The sequence below is a fragment of the Capsicum annuum genome, chromosome 12, assembly GCF_002878395.1.
Source record: "Capsicum annuum cultivar UCD-10X-F1 chromosome 12, UCD10Xv1.1, whole genome shotgun sequence".
In the NCBI taxonomy this organism is placed as follows: domain Eukaryota; kingdom Viridiplantae; phylum Streptophyta; class Magnoliopsida; order Solanales; family Solanaceae; genus Capsicum; species Capsicum annuum.
In genome coordinates this window covers 145,062,858-145,082,199 of record NC_061122.1, presented here as the reverse complement: position 1 = coordinate 145,082,199, position 19,342 = coordinate 145,062,858, and positions in this window count along the sequence as shown.

Genomic DNA, 19,342 nt, shown 5'->3' with positions numbered 1-19,342 from the left:
TCTTGTTTGCCTTCCTTAACTCATGAGGAAACAAAAGTTCTAAAAAAGAACTAGAGAAATCTTCCCACAAGGCTGACTCAACATTGTCACCCATAGACTATTCCCATTCCTCAAACCATTTTTAGGCTACATATTTTAGTTAGTAGGCAGAAAATTCCACACCCTTGATGTTAGTAGAATGCATAACATGGAAGATCTTTTCTATCTCATCAATAAAAGCCTAAGGATCCTCCTCAGCCTAAACACTAGTAAAGATTTGAGGGTTTAACTTCATAAACTAGCCAATACTTGTGTCCTTAAAAAATGGTGTAACAAAAACTCCATGCTCAGACTGAGAAGCTACCAACTGCGCCAATATGTGGATAGATTACTGAAACACAACATTCATCACATCAGCCTGAGGAGCTCAAGAAGGGCTAGAGGGGACTGCTAGAACTCCAAGAGAACAATTAAGAACTAGACCGCTAGACTGGGTTTTGGCCTTATTAGTAAGATATGTCACTTTAAAATTTTCTCCATGTAGGACAGAAGAGTTTTTGTGAACTTCAGATTATCTAGGAGGCATGATTTGAAAAGCAAACAAATAAGTATTAGAGAAGATTTTAGGACCTCAGTCTCTAGAGCTTGAAAATAGAAATATTCCTAAATTCCTCATAGCCTCTCCTTTATAAGTGTGGTGCACTAAACAACCTTAAAAGAGACTCTAATCAACATGGCTTTATGGACTCCTAATAGACCATAACACTAGGCTCTAATACTAATCTTACATGACTTGAACCTGGTCCTAGTCGTGTTAGGTATCGCATGTCCAACCGTGACTAGAGATGACCCCTAATACCCTACCGTTAACCACTCTACACCTCATGTTAGATGAATTTTAAATATATAACATGATAAAACCATAATAATATAAATAAAATAAAGTAACTCTATAAGCATAGCCAAATAGCCATAACCAGACATCCAACCAATACTAATCCCAATACCAATGCTAAAACTAATACTGAAACCGCCCATGCCTATAGTAGTTTGACAAAGCCCTGACAAGAATCAAAGAACATCCAGTTGGGACAAGCCCCAAACTATAGACAAAACCAAAACCAAAGAAATAGTAATAATAAAAAGAATTCCATAGAATAAAATGGATCCTTCTAGAGTATGGAATCTTAACACTACAATCTTAATCAATGTTGTCCCAAAATCTAAGTCACTGAGTAAGACAAATAGTAGTATGTCTTATTCTTACATCGCATGGGAAAACAATACCCAAAGACAGTTAGCATAGTGAACACTAACATATAACTCAGGGATAAAGGTAAACTAATGTCATTATTCAAAACCAAATCAAACAACCTTATAAAATCATAAGTATATATATATATATAAATATCATTATGGGAGATGTAACAAGGTTTAGAATGAATTTAAATCCTTAACCTGAGTTGTGTAGATAGATCATCCAAAAACCACCCATGGGCTATATGGGTTCAACTCTCCTTGTTGAAAAAGCCCTTGTGGGTTTTAGCTGCATGATCGCAAAAAAAAACCTATGATAACTAGTATATCCCAAAAATATAAAGTGTGCTATCATAGACAAGGTCTCCAAGACCACCATGAGATCGACAAACATGAGTTTCTAGTGTAGGTCCTCCCGGGACCTCCACCTTCTATGACTTTGCAACTCAATCCCCTTTAAGCCCATATAAAATTATTTACTTATTCCTAACCCTTTACCAAGGAATCTTTTAATTAGAAATTAAATATTGGTAATGTCATACCAAAAGTAGAGCTTGTAATTTTATTACCTTATGACATATAAATAATTAAACAATATTAGACTCCACCTCTTCCGATTAAACCAAAACTATTTATAATTAAATAATGACCAGCAAGGCCTTTCCAAAATCATGTCAAACCAATCAAAACCAATTCATGTTTCTTTAACCATTTATAAAAAAATCATTCTTATTGATAATTTCATATTTAGCTTGAGGTCATCCCATTATCAAAGCTAAATCATCAAATTTGGGGCTCAACCATGTCCCCTTCATTAAATTATGATTCGCATACACCCACATGTGGAAAATCATAATTAAAACATGAAAAAACATAATTAAATCATGAGAAACATTATTAATCAATGAACAACCAAATACCCCAAACCTTTGTTTCAAAACCATAATGATATCATGAAAACCATACATTAAAATATATTTATTTAGTAAAATAACAAAAAGGGAAGAATAACATGCCTGAATTATAAATATTCACAAAAAGATTGATTCGTCAGCCCTTAGATGACCACTTTAGATAAATCCTAGCAAATTTTGCTTAAGTGAATTTTGAGAGAGTAAAGAGGATATTTATTCTTCTAAAGTGTGGAATGAATGACCAAAAAGTGTTATAGGGACATGGGTTCTTAAGGGTTTAAGTGAGAAAATTCTAAAGTGCCTTAACTAAAAATTGTAAAAAAAACACAAGTAGTTATGTGCCGACCCCTTTGACTCGTGACCACAACATACGACTTGTTCCCTTGATTTTTCACCAAGATTGGAGTTGGACACCTATACACTATCCATCTTACAAATTTATAACCCCACTCATAACCCAACCATACGACTTATTTGGTTTAGTCGCATCCAAGAAATAATCCAAGGTATTGGAAACTTAACAATATATTACTCAACCTTACCACTCGTAACCTATCCTAATGGATCTTAGTGAACCACTCATACTCAGAACCAAGTTAAGTCACTAAGTTACTAATTTGATTAAGGATAATCCTAATGACTTATCACCACTCTTAACGACTTATACTACCATGTCATTCTCAAGACCAAAAACCCAACCACCACCCACTGGACTCCTAATATGTAGGGTTACCTAACCTATACCCACACCATACGAATCGTATAATGGGTTATTATTAGGAAAGTGATCTCAAAGATTAAGAAATTTCCAAGGGCCAAATCCCAAGGTTTTTCATAGATCAAGTGTCTAAAAGAGTCTTGTGTATCCAATCATTAACGTCTACTTCTAATCTTCAAGAGGCTATAGGAAATTCTTAAGAATTCTTTACTTCTGTCACCCATTTTATGATAAGGGTTTGATTTGGTATCTACAGTATTCCTTTGGCTTCACTTTTTCATGGATTCCTAGGACACGTGCTACCACTATATGAGATGAGGGTCTCGAGATCAATTCTAGCAATCGTATCACTATTTATGGATGACCTAGATATCATGGACATCCCATGGATGTGCCTTTAGTAAGGGCCAGAATAAGAGGCCTTCACCAAACCCAATCCCTGCCCAAAGCCAAAGATACAAGATCCCCAACCAATGGTAGGACAAGGACTAGACCAGGATTGACCAAGGTTTATTTCTTCTTTAATGATCAAGGATGTAGGGTTTATCTTTTGGGATTGGTTGGGGTGCCCTATCTAATATTGCACAGTCTACAAATCAGACTAGTACTGAGGTGGGGACACATCCAATAAATGTTGTTCTAAGAGTTAAGGTCCCTCCTGCATCGATAGTTTCCTAGTCGATATTTTCTTAGCCAATGGTTTCCCAGCTTTCTGTGTATGTTGAGGAGCAGAAATTTTTGGGTAGGTTCTTGAGATTTTCTTCACCTAGGTTTTATGGTGAACTGGGTGAGGATACATATGAATTCTTGATTACTTATGAGGATAGGATTTATAATTTGGGCCTAGTTAAGACTTATGGATTGGATTACACTACTTTTTAGTTGGACTTGGAATCTTGACATTGCTGAAGAGGTTTTCTTAATTCTAGGCTAGTTATTTCTCTCCCATTGACAGGAACTAAGTTCTCCATGATCTTTTTGGAAAAATATATGCCTTGTATTCTTAAGGATCATATGATGGGTCAGTTCTCAAGGATGAAATAGGGATCCATGATTGTAATTGAGTATGAGGCTCTATTTTATGATTATCTAGGCATTCTACTTCTCTACAGACTACTGAGTTTAAGCGAGTTTATTTCTTTGTTTAGGGATTGAGACTTCCTCTCTATATTTCTACATAGAGTTTTATTGTTGTGGTTAGGTCTTTTACTAAGGTTTGTGACCATGCTCAGGTTATGAAAGATATTCATTATAAGGCCCAAGGAGGTAGCTATAAGAGGTCACACTATCAAACTAATCTCAATATGAGTTATAGTGGTTCATGGTTCAAAGACAGTATTTCTAAACGTAGGTACCCTCTGCGTCAACCATATTAGTATCAGGGTCAGTCTTGTAGGCTTTTTCTGGCAGCTCTTCATATTACCAATCGAGACTAGGCTAGGTTTTGTAATCGTCCTAGCTAAGGTAATGGTAAATCTGTAAGGGATTTATCTTTTGGATATTCTAGTCATGGTAGTTACTTTGGGTCAGTCAAATCTTTAAATTGTGGTTTAAATCCTAGGGCATGTTATGGTTGTAGAGCTTTTGGTCACTTTTTGAGAGAGTGCTCCAGCCATGGAGCGATGGTTTCTTCAGTTCAGAGTATTCTACCGATTCAGTAGTTCTGCCCCGAGCTAGAGGTGGTATGTATGGTCATAGGGTTAGTCCCTAGGGTGCTCATGCAGGAAGAAGATCAATCAAAACCCCAACCAAGTAGCACTTATTGTCAGTTGTATTCAGTACCTGCAAGACCTGAGGCTAAGTCTTTAGATGCTGTTATCAAAGGTACGATCTTGGTGTGTCAGCATTCAACTTTTGCTTTATTTAATGTGAGATCCACTTATTTTTTGTATCTTCTTATTATTCCCCATGGTAAGAGTTATCTTTGGATTTATTATCTATGTTATTACGCGTATCAACTCCCTTGGGTGATTCTGTAGTACTAGATATTATTATGTTAGACATGGTGGATTTTGATGTTATTCTGGGCATGGACTGATTATACCACTATAATGTTGTCCTGAATTATTTTGTAAAAACCATTTCTTTTGCCATGCTCAACTTACCTCCGGTCAAGTGGTAGGCAGAGGTTAGCAGCCAGTCGATAGGGATTAATTTTTATGTTTGTGCTACGAATCTTATTTTGAGGTGTTGTAAATCTTATATCTCTAATATTCATGATATTTATATGTAGTTATAACTGACACTATGTCTATAGTTCATATGTTTCTTCATATTTTCCTTGCCGATCTACCTGTCTTCTTTCTACGTGTGAAATTGAGTTTTTACTCATCTTGATATGGGCACCCGACCTATTTTTATGGTACCTTAAGGTATGTTTCCTACCAAGGTTAAGGAACTAAATTCTCAACTTCAAGATCTTATTGGATAGGGTTTCATTAGATCAAGTGTGTCTCCTTGCAGAGCTCTTGTGTGATTTGTAAATAAGAAATATGGTTCCCTACGTATGAGTATTGATTATAGGTAGCTTAATAATGTAATAGTAAGGAATCAGTATCCTATGCCTTGCGTTGATGATTTGGTTGACTAGCTTTAGAGAGCAGCAATGTTCTCTAATATTTATTTGAGGTCTGGTTACTATCAGTTAAGGATTCGAAATGAAGGCAGAATTTAGGACCCATTATGGTCATTATGAATTTTTGGTGATGTATTTTAGATTGACTAACTCCCCACCTGTGTTTATAGATTTGGTGAACCACATTCTTAGACCTTATTTGGATTCCTTTGTGATTGTGTTCTTCAAACACATCCTTTTATACCAGAGGAGTTAAGAGGAGCATATGTAACATTTGAGGATTGTGCTCTACACTTTGAGAGATCATTTGTTTTTTTCCAAATTCTCATATAATGAGTTTTGCCTTGAGCCTTTGACATTCCTAAGACATATGGAGTCTAAGGATAGGATTATGGTAGACCAAGCAAAGATTGAGGCTATTTTTGATTTGGCAAGACATACTTCTCCGAGGTTCGTAGCTTTATTTGTTTGGCCTTACTATGAGTAGATGGAGTCAGTAGCTTTATTTGGTTTACTTCTATCTCCTCGCTTGTATAATATGTTATTATTTAATCTCCTCTTTATTTGTTATGTTGATTATCAAATTTGTGTGTCTCACTACATTATCACTTAGTTTCATATCAATTAGGTAAAAATTGGATTTTCACCAAATTTATTAAATTTTCTTATAAAACCAACAGATTTCATCAACTTGTTATTTAAATGTGTATAATAAATAATAATCAAGTCTATTTGTCATTTGGTTTAAGAAATAATTATTGAATTCGCATGTTAACCACTTTTATCACGTAGTTTCATATAAATTATGTAAAAGTATTTCTTCCTGATTTATTTATGCAATGACCCACACGATCATTTAACTTGCTTTATGCATGTTTAGTGTCTAGAGCTTTTCTATAACTGCCCCAAGTTATTATGACTTTCTAGGACTGCCAGTTTGATTTTCGGATAGTTCATTTGAGAACTTTAGTATTACCAAATATATTGTGAAATATTTAATCTAAATTGGCATTTGGTAGAAATATAATTTATTAACCTTCTAAAATATTTTTGGTATTCCTAAAATTCTTTAAGTTATGATATATTTATATTACTTTATAGTAGTTTTTGTATTCTATGAATATTTTAAGCGGAGATAGTGAATCTAGATATATTAAAATATTATTATTATATAATAGAGGTTTTATTAGAAATAATTTTCTATTAACTATGGTATATTAACACATGATATTTATTTAATTAGAAATAATTTTCTATTAATTATGGCATATTAAAAATATGATATTTATTTTACCACGAACCCAAGCAGTAATGAAATATAATTGAGAATGGAGAGAGATTAAGGGGCTATGCCACCTCTACTTCCATGTGTAAGTGGAAGGGATGGAAAACATGTTTCTCTAGTAAATGTGGGTTGTCGTACATCTGGGCTGCCAAATATCAATTTCAGACACTATGCAGCTATAGTAAGTAGCTTAAATGTTTACTAATGACCTTAGTCTCCACCGCCAAGACCAAGCAACTATATATAAACCTATATTACTTGGCTTCACATTTTTTAAGAGTTTATATACAATTAAGAGATAAATATGATGTTATTTAGTTGTAAGAAGACCACACAACTTGTAGAAGCCATCCATAACATATTCAGCATAGTGTTTCGTGGAGATATTTCAATGTGGCACTATTCAAAGTCTTTTTTGAGGGGTGTAAAGCATTGGAGACCAAGTAGGCTGGGCTTATCCTATCCGTAGATTGAGCTTATGTATGGTAATCATATACAATTATGTTATTTTTGAACAAGTACTTGTAGTTGGCGTAGCATTTGATATATATATCATGCCTTATTTTTCCGGTTAGGATCTCGGTCTAGCAAATTTTGGTCCCTTGTCTTTTACTATGACATAGAAACTACCACTTTAGGACATGGAGTTATGTCACAAAATCATGGATTTGTCCTTTTTTAATTAAGATATATGAATGTTTAATTAAATGTATTTAGTTTCGATTTAGGTTCAACATATACTTTATTTCTTTCATTGATTGTAAATTTGGGTACCACTTGAGCATTGGGTATTGTATGGTTTGGATTTTAATTTAATAGTCGAGTATGGTCACTATAAGTTTCGATTTGAATCTAGTATCTAGGTATAATGATTTTGGAGTTTTGGTACTAATTACTATTTTTCAGGGAGTTATTGTTCCCCTAAGTTCAAGTTTGATTCTGGCATCTGATTCTGAGTTCAGTTGTACATCATATATGTGGCCTCTCATTATTACCTACTATTTTTTGTTCAAACCTAGCATATGGCCTCTTGTTATTATCCACCGCTACTGGTTTAAGCCCGGCGTCTAGCCTCTTATTACTATCCATTGGTATTGGTTCAAGCCCTGTGCATATTTGAATGGATACTACAGTTTTACGGGGTCGGTTCGATTGTGGGTTATTTAAAATTTTCCTTACAATTATTTCTTTTGTGTCCCACCGGCTTATGGGGGTACAGTTAGGTTTCTTCTCTTTTTTAGTGTCCTAGGCGGGCTTATGAGAGCCTAGATAGGGTATGTTTGACTTGCCTTTTATTACTGTGTTATTTATCTTTCTGTATTGCTTATACTTATTCCTTTGATGCATTGCATATCTTGATATTCGTTTACTTTTCTATCCTGATTACTATTGAATTAGACTACACCCTCGCATTTAAGTTATACTTTTCCTGTATTGAGTACAGGAAGTTGATGATGCCTACTAAGTACCCATATTTTTGGTACTCGTACTATACTTCTACATTTTATTCCTAAAGAAAATCCAACTACTAGCAGTCGGCGTTGACATGGTTCCTACCTTTCAGTACTGATTTTGAACAGGGTGAGTTTTCTATCGCCCAAGTTTGACCTCCTCTATATATTCCAATTTAGTATTATAAACTCGAGATGACTTGTGTATGTTGTGTATATTTTGGATTCTATCTAGTATTGTGGGTAGCTTTTAGTATTAGCTCTAGTATTAACTGACCTTAACAGGTCTTGCGAGGGATTCATTTGTATATTTAGTCCTTTTTCTCTCATTTTGATATATCATATATGTTTCCTTTTTATTTTCCGCTTACTTTTATTACTGTTAACATTATATGTGGTCCTTTATGGTTTCTGCCTGATAGCCCGTTACCTATTGTTTCGGGCTATGGCTTGGTTTTCCCACTGGTGGGGTAAGGTAAGCGCCATCATTACTTGAAAAATTGGGTTGTGATAGCTTGGTATGAGAGCCTAGGTTTCACTTCTAATGTTTGTACTAGAGCCGATGTTTTGTAGATGACACGACCCAAACCCATGCCTAGTCATGTTGAGTGCCTCAATCCCAACCAGGACCAGAGACCACCCCAATACCCATCCATAACTACCCTACACCTTAAGTCGGATGAATTTCGAACATACAAATATATATAACATAAGAAAATGGAACAATCAAAAATCAAATATAGTCAACCGATATCAGCCATTATACCAATACCAATGCCAACACCACCCATAACAACCCATAGTAGTATCACAATGTCTCTATCCAAAAGTAAAGCAGTATCTAGTCTGGACATGCCCCCGACCATAGACAAAATCAAAGTCTAAGAAATAATCAAAGTATGAAGACATGACCTTAACTTAAAATGGATCCTTTCGGAGTAGGAAGCTCACCACTTCAATCTAACTCTAAGCTATTCATAAAGCTAATCACTGAGCAGTAGGAGTAGTATGCACTCAGGATAAGGATAAAATAATGCCAATAGTTAAAACTAAATAAATAATCAAATACATTGACATCCATCCATCCATCCATACATACATATATATATACATATATATATATAATCCATGCCGGTTAGGAAATCAGGTTTAGCATCTATTTAAAATCATTAACCTAGTTTGTGTAGCTTAACCTTTCTAGAAGTACCTATAAGTTATATGGGCCCAGTATTACCCCCTGAACGGGACCCAATTTGTGTAGCCGTATGAACCAGAGATATCATAGGGGCAGGTGATTCCCGTGTACCCTTCACCCTCCATGATACATATATACAAGTATAACTTAGGGGATTCCCATGTACCCCATATGTATACGGTGGCCATGACCAATCCTCATGTTGGAAAACATGAGTTTCCAGTGTCCATTCGTTGGAATCACAACTTCACGGTTAGTTATAACAACCCGCCATTATTGCTCAATTAAAACCATTAGTATACAACAAAACTACCAATTCCAAATACTATTAACCAAGGATATAAGAAGTGGTATTGTCATACTGACTAAAGGTTGGAACCAATGTCCTTACCTAATCACCTAGGGGATTCCCATGTACCTTATAGGTTCCATTATTAAACTCACTTGGGGGATTCCCGTGTACTCTACAAGGTTTTTAATCAAATTCATGGCCATCAAGTCCTTACAATTTAACCATTATAACCATTTAACCAATTTAGGTTCCATTACCATATTATACTATGCAAAGTTTTCAATGAAATTCCAACTATTATAATAAATGCTTTCTCATAGGCATTTTAACAAACATATTGAGGGCTTATAGTTTCCAAAATTAAAACCAAGTACCAATTGACCATTCCCATGAAACCATATGCTCAAACTACCTTTATAATATGAAAACCATAAGTAAAAACATGGAAAACATAAATCAACCATTAATAACCAGAACATCCAACATATAATTCAAAACCCAAAACCATATCACAATTATGTCATCAAAACCATTAATAAAACATGCCTTTAATTGAACTAACAAGGAGGGAGCCTTAGATTACAAAAAAAACGGAGAGAAATAACCCTTTAGAGCCTTAATTGACCACCTTGAAGGAAACCCTAGCCTTTACTTAACCCAAGATCTTGAGAGAGATTTCAGAGAGTTTTTGAGTGTTTAATATTAGAATAATAGGGTAAATAAAGTCTGAATAGTGTTTTAGGTTATGGGGTCATGATAGGATAAGAGAAAAAATATCCAAACTACCCCAACTTAAACTGTAAAAGAATTCCCATAGATGTGTACAACTACCCTACCTAAATTGTACCCTAACATACGAGCGATACCCACCACTCATACCCTAGGTATCCACTTAGACCCCAGTAGTGTCCAATAGATGACAACTAAGACCAACTCATACCCAAGCATACGATAGGTACCCTTAACTCATACTCATAAAAGAATTAAGAGGGGTTGGACATTATCCAACATACGAGTTAGACTATACCACTCGTACCCTATCCTTACAACTCATAGTGAGCCACTCGTACTCAGATCAAAGTTAAGTTACCAAATTTTAGATTAAGTAAAGAACCAAGCAACCGACACGTCACCAACAATATGACTCGTACCCACAAACTGTAATCCCACCAGAAACCCACCCACCAAACACTAGCCAATAAACGAGATAGGTTACCTGAACTGTACCCTCACCATACGGCTTGTATGATGAGTCGTAGGATCAACAAAAGACTTAAAACCCAAGAAATTTTCCAAGGACCAGATCCCAAGGTGTTTTAATTCTCCTTTACTTAGATTATTCATCCTCGAAAGATGGAAAAAGCAGTACAAACATGATTTAAACCTTCATACCCTATTCCGACCTTTAACTAAGTTAGAAAAAAAAGATGTAAGGAATCAATCTTCCTTTAACAATGTTTGAAAAAAAAGTATGATGAAGAAAACATACCTTCCACACGAATTTGAGTAGCAGAAAATAGGAACGAATACTTAGACTTGATGTCCTCTTTCGTTTCCCAAGTAGCTTTTATGACCGTGTGGTTCCTCCATAGAATCTTACCAAAGCTACATCCTTGGTCCACAATCAACGAACCTATTCGGGACCTCCTCATAAGGCAAAGAGTCTGAGATACCAGTATCTCTAGAAGGCACAATTTGAGATGGATCATCCATAAATTCCTCAACATACAAATATGGAATACCAGGTAGATAGAGTTCATACTGTATACTTTTATGATCGATAAAGATATCTACGTAGACCCCATATAAATAGTGCCACCAGATTTTCAGCGCAAATAACACAGTCAATAATTCTAAATCATGAGTTGGATAATTCCTTTCATGCACCATTAAATGCCTAGAGGCATAAGCTATCACTATACCATAATGCATCAAATCACAACCAAGTCCCACGTAGGACTTATCACAGTAAACCACAAAACTATCAGTGCCTTTAGGCCAGTTCAAAATTGGAGCCAAAGTTAGCTTAGCCTTCAGCTTCTCGATCAACCCTTAAATGCATCAAACCATAAGAACTTTACCTTATTCTGAGTCAACTTAGTCAACAGGGTGGCTATAGAAGAAAAACTTTCCACAAACCTCCTGTAATAACCCACTAAACCTAAGAAGCTCTAAATATCAGTTGGAGTCATGGGTATAGACCATTTCTTAACCGGTGCAACCTTTTATGGATTCACTATGATCCCTTCACCAAAAATAATATAATCATGAAAAGTGATAGCACCTAACCAGAACTCGCATTTAGATAATTTTTCATACAACTACTGCTCCTTCAAGGTTTACAATACAATACGAAGATAAATAGGATAATCTACCTCACTCTTAGAGTACACCAGAATGTGATCTATGAATACAATAATGAATGAGTCCAGAAACTAATGAAAAATTCTATTCATAAAATCCATTAACACTGTCAGGCATTGGTAAACCCAAAAGGCACAACTAAAAACTCATAATGCCCATACCGGGTACAAAAAGAATTATTATATATATCCTTTTCCCTAATCTTTAACTGATGGTGCCCGTATCAAAGATCAAATTTTTTGAAGTGCTTATCACCCTACAACTGATCAAATAAATCACCAAACCTTGGAAGAGGATATTTAGTCCTTATCGTCAACTTATTCAACTATCGGTAATCAACACATATCCGAAGGGAACTATCCTTCTGTGGATGAATAACACTGGTGCACCCTATGGAGACATACCAGGACAGATAAAACCTTTATCTAAAAGATCCTTTACTTTCCCCTCATGCTTCTTCAACTCAGTCAGAGCTATTCTATAAAGGGGAATAGAAATTGGATGAATGTCTAGAACAAGATCAATCCTAAACTAGGTTTCCCTATCCAGAAGAATACCAATAAGGTCATTAGGAAAAACCTCAGGAAATTCATTCACTACCAGAATTGAATTCCAAAAAAGACCCTCTGAGTTAGAATCTTTAACCTTGACCAAGTGATAGAGACACCCCTACAAGATTAATCTTCGAGCTTTAAGATATGATATAAACTTCTCCTTAGGAGATATGGAACCACCCTACTACTCAATAATCAGCTCATTAGTAAACTTAAAGAAAACCTTACTGATCCGATAATCTAATGATGGATAGCACGAGTGAAACCAATCTATCCCTAGAATAACACCAAAATCTGGCATATCTAGTTTAAACAGATCCACCAAAGTCTCTTTACTACAAGTAGATACCACACACCCCCTTAAAGCCTCTTCTAGAAATCACAAACTCACCTACTAGGGTAAAATAGAAAAAAGTTTTAAAACATACTCAAGACCAAAACTAAAATGCACAACCACAAATAGGGTTAAATAAGAGAAAGTGGACCCTAGATTAAGTAAGCTATATACATTGAGAGAAAAGAGTAGCAACATACCAGTCACGATATCGGGTAATGCCTCAAACTCTTGTCGGGTAGAGAGAGCATAAATATGGTTTCGACCAGTGACAAAACTAGATGGTGCACCCTTTGGAGATGGAGCTAAAGATAAAGAAACCAAAACCTTTTTTACCCTTGAGGCAAATGATGATGTCCAAGAAACACCTCCTTTTAGATGATGGTATAGTCTCTGTCAAGATAGAGTAACCCAACTACGGTTGGGGTTGAATCCTAAAGGAACACATGGTTTGTAGTTGTCATCAGTTGTAGTCTACAGGCATTGTTGGAGAGTAAATATGGGGAGTTGTTTGTAGTAATCTCGAGAAAGTATCAATATTAACTCTACTTAAAATCAGTTATGGGTGAACAGTATGATTCTATTTCCCCTGGCGTCTCAACTCTATAGGTTTAAGTGAGTTGTTGAACCAACTCAATACCTTGCATGCAAAAGCAATAAGTTATATAACTCTTATAGACTTTAGGATAAGCAAATAGATTTCATTCTTTACTATTGAGTCTCAGAGTGTTGTGTTACTAACCCTTACACTGGTCCTCGTTAACTATCACCTTTTGAGTCTCAAGTTATTAGATGAAGGCTAATAGTCATTCACATATATTATTGTTCTACAATGGATCGACTATTAACTACCCAAATTACTATTGTATTTATCTTTTCCTAGTTACGACTCCTTTGTTAGAGAAAGTAGTAATATCTATTTTAGATCCTAACATTTTCAACTACTAAGAAAATTATTATAATGAATTTAATGCAACGCATGCCATGGTTATTGGTTTCCATCAACAATTGCACTTTCCATACTCTGTCAATTTGATAGAGTTTTCACAAACCCTAGCTATGGGTTTTAGCTGCACATGATTGTGAAGAAATCAATAACATTCATATTGGAATGCAAAGATGAAATAACAATGACAGGATGAAAGAAAACCTATAACCATAAACTGAATAATCAAGTAAAGTCAATACAATGAAATCCCAATATCAAAGATGGATATTGAAATCAATATATGTTTCTAAGTATTAAAAGTGTTGAACTTCTACTAAAAAGTAGATAAAGGGTATTTAAAAGGTATTTATAGTACAAGAGAAAACTCTAAAAACTAATCCCAAATGCAATAGGAGAAATCAGGGATAGTGGCTACCCACTTTCTGTGTCTGTAGTTTGGTGTCCGATGTGAGTTATACTTGCAGTCTGCTTTCGAGCGTTGGTACCAACCAGAGGTACTAGATGGAAATTTTCCTGGAAGTCAGCTCTTGGGATTTTGGACTTTTTTTACCTACTTTGTGTACCTGTGGTCCGTAGGTCTTACTCGCTGTCCAAAGGTCAACTTAGTAGGTATTTGGAGTCAGTTTTTTAGCTCTTCTTCGATTCTCGAACACGTTTTGATCATGATCAAGATGGAAAACATACCAATCATCCATAATCTCTTCAAAATAAACCAAAAACACCTTTTTCACCAATTTTATAAACTATCATCCAAATCGTGGTTTTTTACAAAACACCTAAAATATATTAAATCCAACAAAAAGGCCTCAAAAACTTCCATATTTTCCTTATTTTAAGAATCGAAAGTTCTATGTTTCTATAGAACATCAACACCGTCAACTTAGAATATTTCCATTTCCTCAGGCAACAAAAACATAAAAAAATAAAAATGATTCCTAACTAGGAGAATCTAAGATACTCAAGGCATTCAGTCATAAAATTAAGTTCAAATTACAAAATGCCCTCCTATATCTCTTATCAAAACAAATTATGTAAGAATATAAAGCACAATAATGTGACATAAAGGAACCAAGGTATGGCAACTACATTAGCAACAGACTAGCATTTATCTATACAAATTACACTACCTAAGACAAGCAGATATCTAGAAACATGACTCAAGTTCCCTCACAACAAAAATGTACCACTCACTCATATGTAATCAAACATATCAATGCAGGGACTGTCAAGAGACACTCACACTCAAAAAATAAGTTCCGGACAATAAATGTCAAATAGCATAGGCTTGCCCTAATTTTCTTTACCTTCGCAGGCAGATAGTCAAGTCAGGACCACTATATGGGCCCAGCTCTCCCGTAGATTGATGATCCCCGATGGTTATAGCCACTCAAATTAGAGAATATCCATAACTGTATATGATTTTATGGGGGACTTGAACCACCCAACATCATCAAGGTTATTTATGCATAACTATATGTGGTAAGGAGGACTCGAACACCCTTTCATAGATTTAATTTGGGGGACTCGAATATCCCAATCACATGTTTCACTTGGGGGACTCGAGCCTCCTTATTACATATCTCATTAGGGGGACTTCAACCTCCTAGTAGCATGTCTCATTGGGGGACTCAAACTTCCTGGTTGTATGACACCCACACTGGCTAGCACAGTTTCCAGTGTTAGCCCATCGAACACCACTTTCATGGTCCAACTACACATCCCACTATAAATCCCAATTTAAAACTATTATTTCATATGTGCAACCACTTAGTCAATTTTTTCTATAGTCACTTCATTGGCATTGTCATACCAACTCCACTTGCAAGCGTACACCATGCTATTACAATTATTAATAAATCAATTCATTCATATAACCTTGGTACTCAAACCCATCATCTAACAAAGAACAACAAACTTAGTGGTTTAGGGACTCGAACCCATTGCCTAAACATTGACACTCATTCAAATTTAACACATAAGGACTCTAACCTTTTTCGACCAACCCAAGCTACCATGGCTATAATTAAAATATATATGACCACATAATTTTTATAAAACCATTTTAGCAACCAATCATTTAAATAGGCCAATCCCTTAGTCACATTACAATGCAAATTCACTTATAGTCACATAGGCCATTACAAATCATTTACTCTAAATTAACATTCTTATACTCAAATTTAGTTCAATACACAATTCGATTCCATATTAAAGGGATTTAACCCATTTAGTCAACCAAATATTTAAGGAGTCTATTAATTTATTATGTGGCCTACAAGACCTTTAACAACCATTTACCAAGAATTCATATTCATTATACAAACATCATATCTCATTCACATTCACTAGACCAATACCATAGATCAATACACTTTTTGCAACTAACTATTTATTTCTCTTAGACATTTTCACAAATACCTTGAGTGTATGATTTTATCAAGGCTAAAGCCAAATTAAGAATCATCAAATCTAGGGTTAATCTTGACCTATTTGTTAAACCACATTTAACAAGCACCCACATCTGCAAACCATCATAAAAAATATATGAAAACATAAGTTAAACCAAGAGTACATAATACCAAACACTATGCTTCAAAAGCTCCAACATTTGATTTCAAAACCACTATTTATAAGTTAAAATCATTGTTTAAAATATGTGAAATTTTGAACTAAAAATAAGAGAAGTGATACATGCCTTGTACAAGAAGATTCATGAAATAACTTGACACCTCTCTTACCTCTAGATAAACCCTCTTCAAACCCTAGCCTCCAATCTTGCTGAAGAAGTTTAGAGAGTGTATTGGTATGTTTGATCCATAAAATAAGTGTTATGATAGGATACAATAGGTTATATAATGAGGGGACTTAAAGGTTTTGGGGTGGGAAATACCTATAAATCCCTCATCTTAAAAGCTGGAAACTCAACCCACAGAAGGGTATGACTTCCCCAGCAAACCATACCCTAGGGTATGAGTAGTACCATAACTCATACCCTAGGACTCACCCAATACCCCTACACTATTTAGGATACAACCATATATGAAGGACTCGTATCTTAGGGTATGAATGGTACCTTAAATTGTACCCTGACCCATACCCAAGATAGTGTCTATAAAAATAAGCTTAGCACTCTATACCACTAGGTAAGGTATGATTCTTACCTAAAAGCATGACCATGGTAAGTATAAGTCATATCTTAGACAATATGTAAGTCCCACCACACTACTTAGGGTATGATTGAGGGGTTACTATTTCATATCTAAGGGTACAACTCGTACCCTAAGTCATATTATGGACAGAATGTCTAAAACCCAAGAATTTTATGCAAATTCCAAGTTCTTCGGTGTTTCATTTATTCCTAGAGTCAATCTCAGGCAATGGTTATTTAGTTATGGCTCTATGATACTATTTCCATTTTGAAAAAGATATTTATGTATAATTTTTTGGATCAAGTCTTACATTAATGGAGTATTTACTATCTTAATGAGCCTGTTCAAGTTTGTGCTTATGGTATGGGATGGATATGGTTTACATTAGATTAATTTTCTTACATTTATCTATATGCATTATCTATCACTGTTATAATTTTTTGATGATTATATCTATTCGCCTTATGGGGGTTGTATCATTATAAGATATGTTTGCTCTTTGATGAGTGTTTAATTGTACCTTTTAGGCTTATGGGTTCTCAGTTATGTTCTTCGTTATCGAGGCTATCCGGTTTATTTATTGTAGGTTATTATGGTTAGTTCATGGTAGGATGATTATGTACTAATATTCAAGATTGTCGGTACATTTCTAATTCCTTTGCTTTCTCATAGTTAGATACGTTATTATTAGATTATCTCATTATTAGTCATCATTTGCTAAAGATGTGGATAATTTTATTAGCTATATTCATTCTTGGTTATCATCCTTGAGAGGTTCAATTGGTTTTCTTTGATAATTGTCTCTGAGTTCAGTCCTATTTATTTATATGTATATATATAAATTGTATTACAGCATATTTCTCTCTTACCTTATTTATCCAGATTGTATATGTATTCTTTGTCCTTGTATTACTACTTTATATCCTTCTTTCGCTCCTTCATTGTATATTGACTAGTGATACATGTTATTGTAATTTAGTTCCTGAGTACTATTTAAATAAGATTGTTTACCCTTATTGCCCCATTAGCATGATTATGTTTAGTTTCTTGTATAGTTACCTATAGTTTATATTCCTTTTTTACATGTTATTTATGCTTGCATTATCCTTGGAGCTCAATCTACCAATGCTTACTGAGTACCACGTTTTTGGCACTCATACTCTCATAGTACGAGTTCTCTCTAACAATGTGTGTAAAGTACGGAGCAAATTTGGATCAAATATTTGGGATGCTCCTGATGTTCAGAGTATTCTTGCTCTCCTATACTAACTTCTCCAAGTCATGAGATTTTATTCTATATTAGTTTGTTATTTAACTTTATTTCATTTTTTTCTTTATTTCTCTTGGTAGTCAGTTACTAGTTGTTCCGAACTACATGTTGGTATACCAACTTGTGGGTTATAGTAGGTGCCATCATGACCTAGGAAATTGAGTCGTGATATTTTGTTACTACTTGATTTAATTTGTGCGATCCTGATTGGTTTGATTGAATCACTAGGCTTCTGGAAAGGTTGTGGAAAATAATTCAAAATCGTATTGTGATGCTTTATTTCGTAAGCTCATTTTTACACAGTTTTCTTGGTCACTATTCTCATTTTAGAATTGTAAAATAAACTTAATAGTATATGTTTATATGGTAAATTTGTCTTATTTTTGCCCAAGTTTGATCATAGCAGCATCATTGAGGGTTTTTTTAACATGTATATTCTTAATGATATAATTTCTAATACTTATCTACTTTGGTAGTGTATGGAAATTTGATAAACTTATTTCCTTTGCTCTCTCTTAAATTTTAAATTATGAAAATCTCTAACTTGTTTATTTGGTATACTTTTTGCTGATTTCATACTTGATTGGTTGATGAAAACCTTTATGGTTCACATTCTCTTTCACTTGCTTCCTCTAATCATTGTGGAAGCCTTGGTACTTGTCTAATGACAGTAAGTTTGATTTACTTTAATTCCTAATATCCGTTTTATTCTGGAAACTTTGAGTAAATTAGATATGGACAGCTTTAGTACATAGCTATTTATGGTAGGTTTTCTCTAATTGATTGAATGGTCTAATATTTATAGTAAACTTTGTTTTGTGCACATTAATTTTGATTTGATTAGACCAAGTAGGAAAAAGGATTCATGATTGATTTTTTTTATTATGTCCTTTCCTTTACTAATTATCTCTTAAATTATTATATAAACAAGACCTCCCTTCACTATTTGGCTTAGATATTTTTTCACACCCCCACTCCTCTTTTACATAGACTTGAGACACAAAATTTTGATGCACCTTTTTACTCACACATTTTGTTCACTTGCTCTCCATTTAA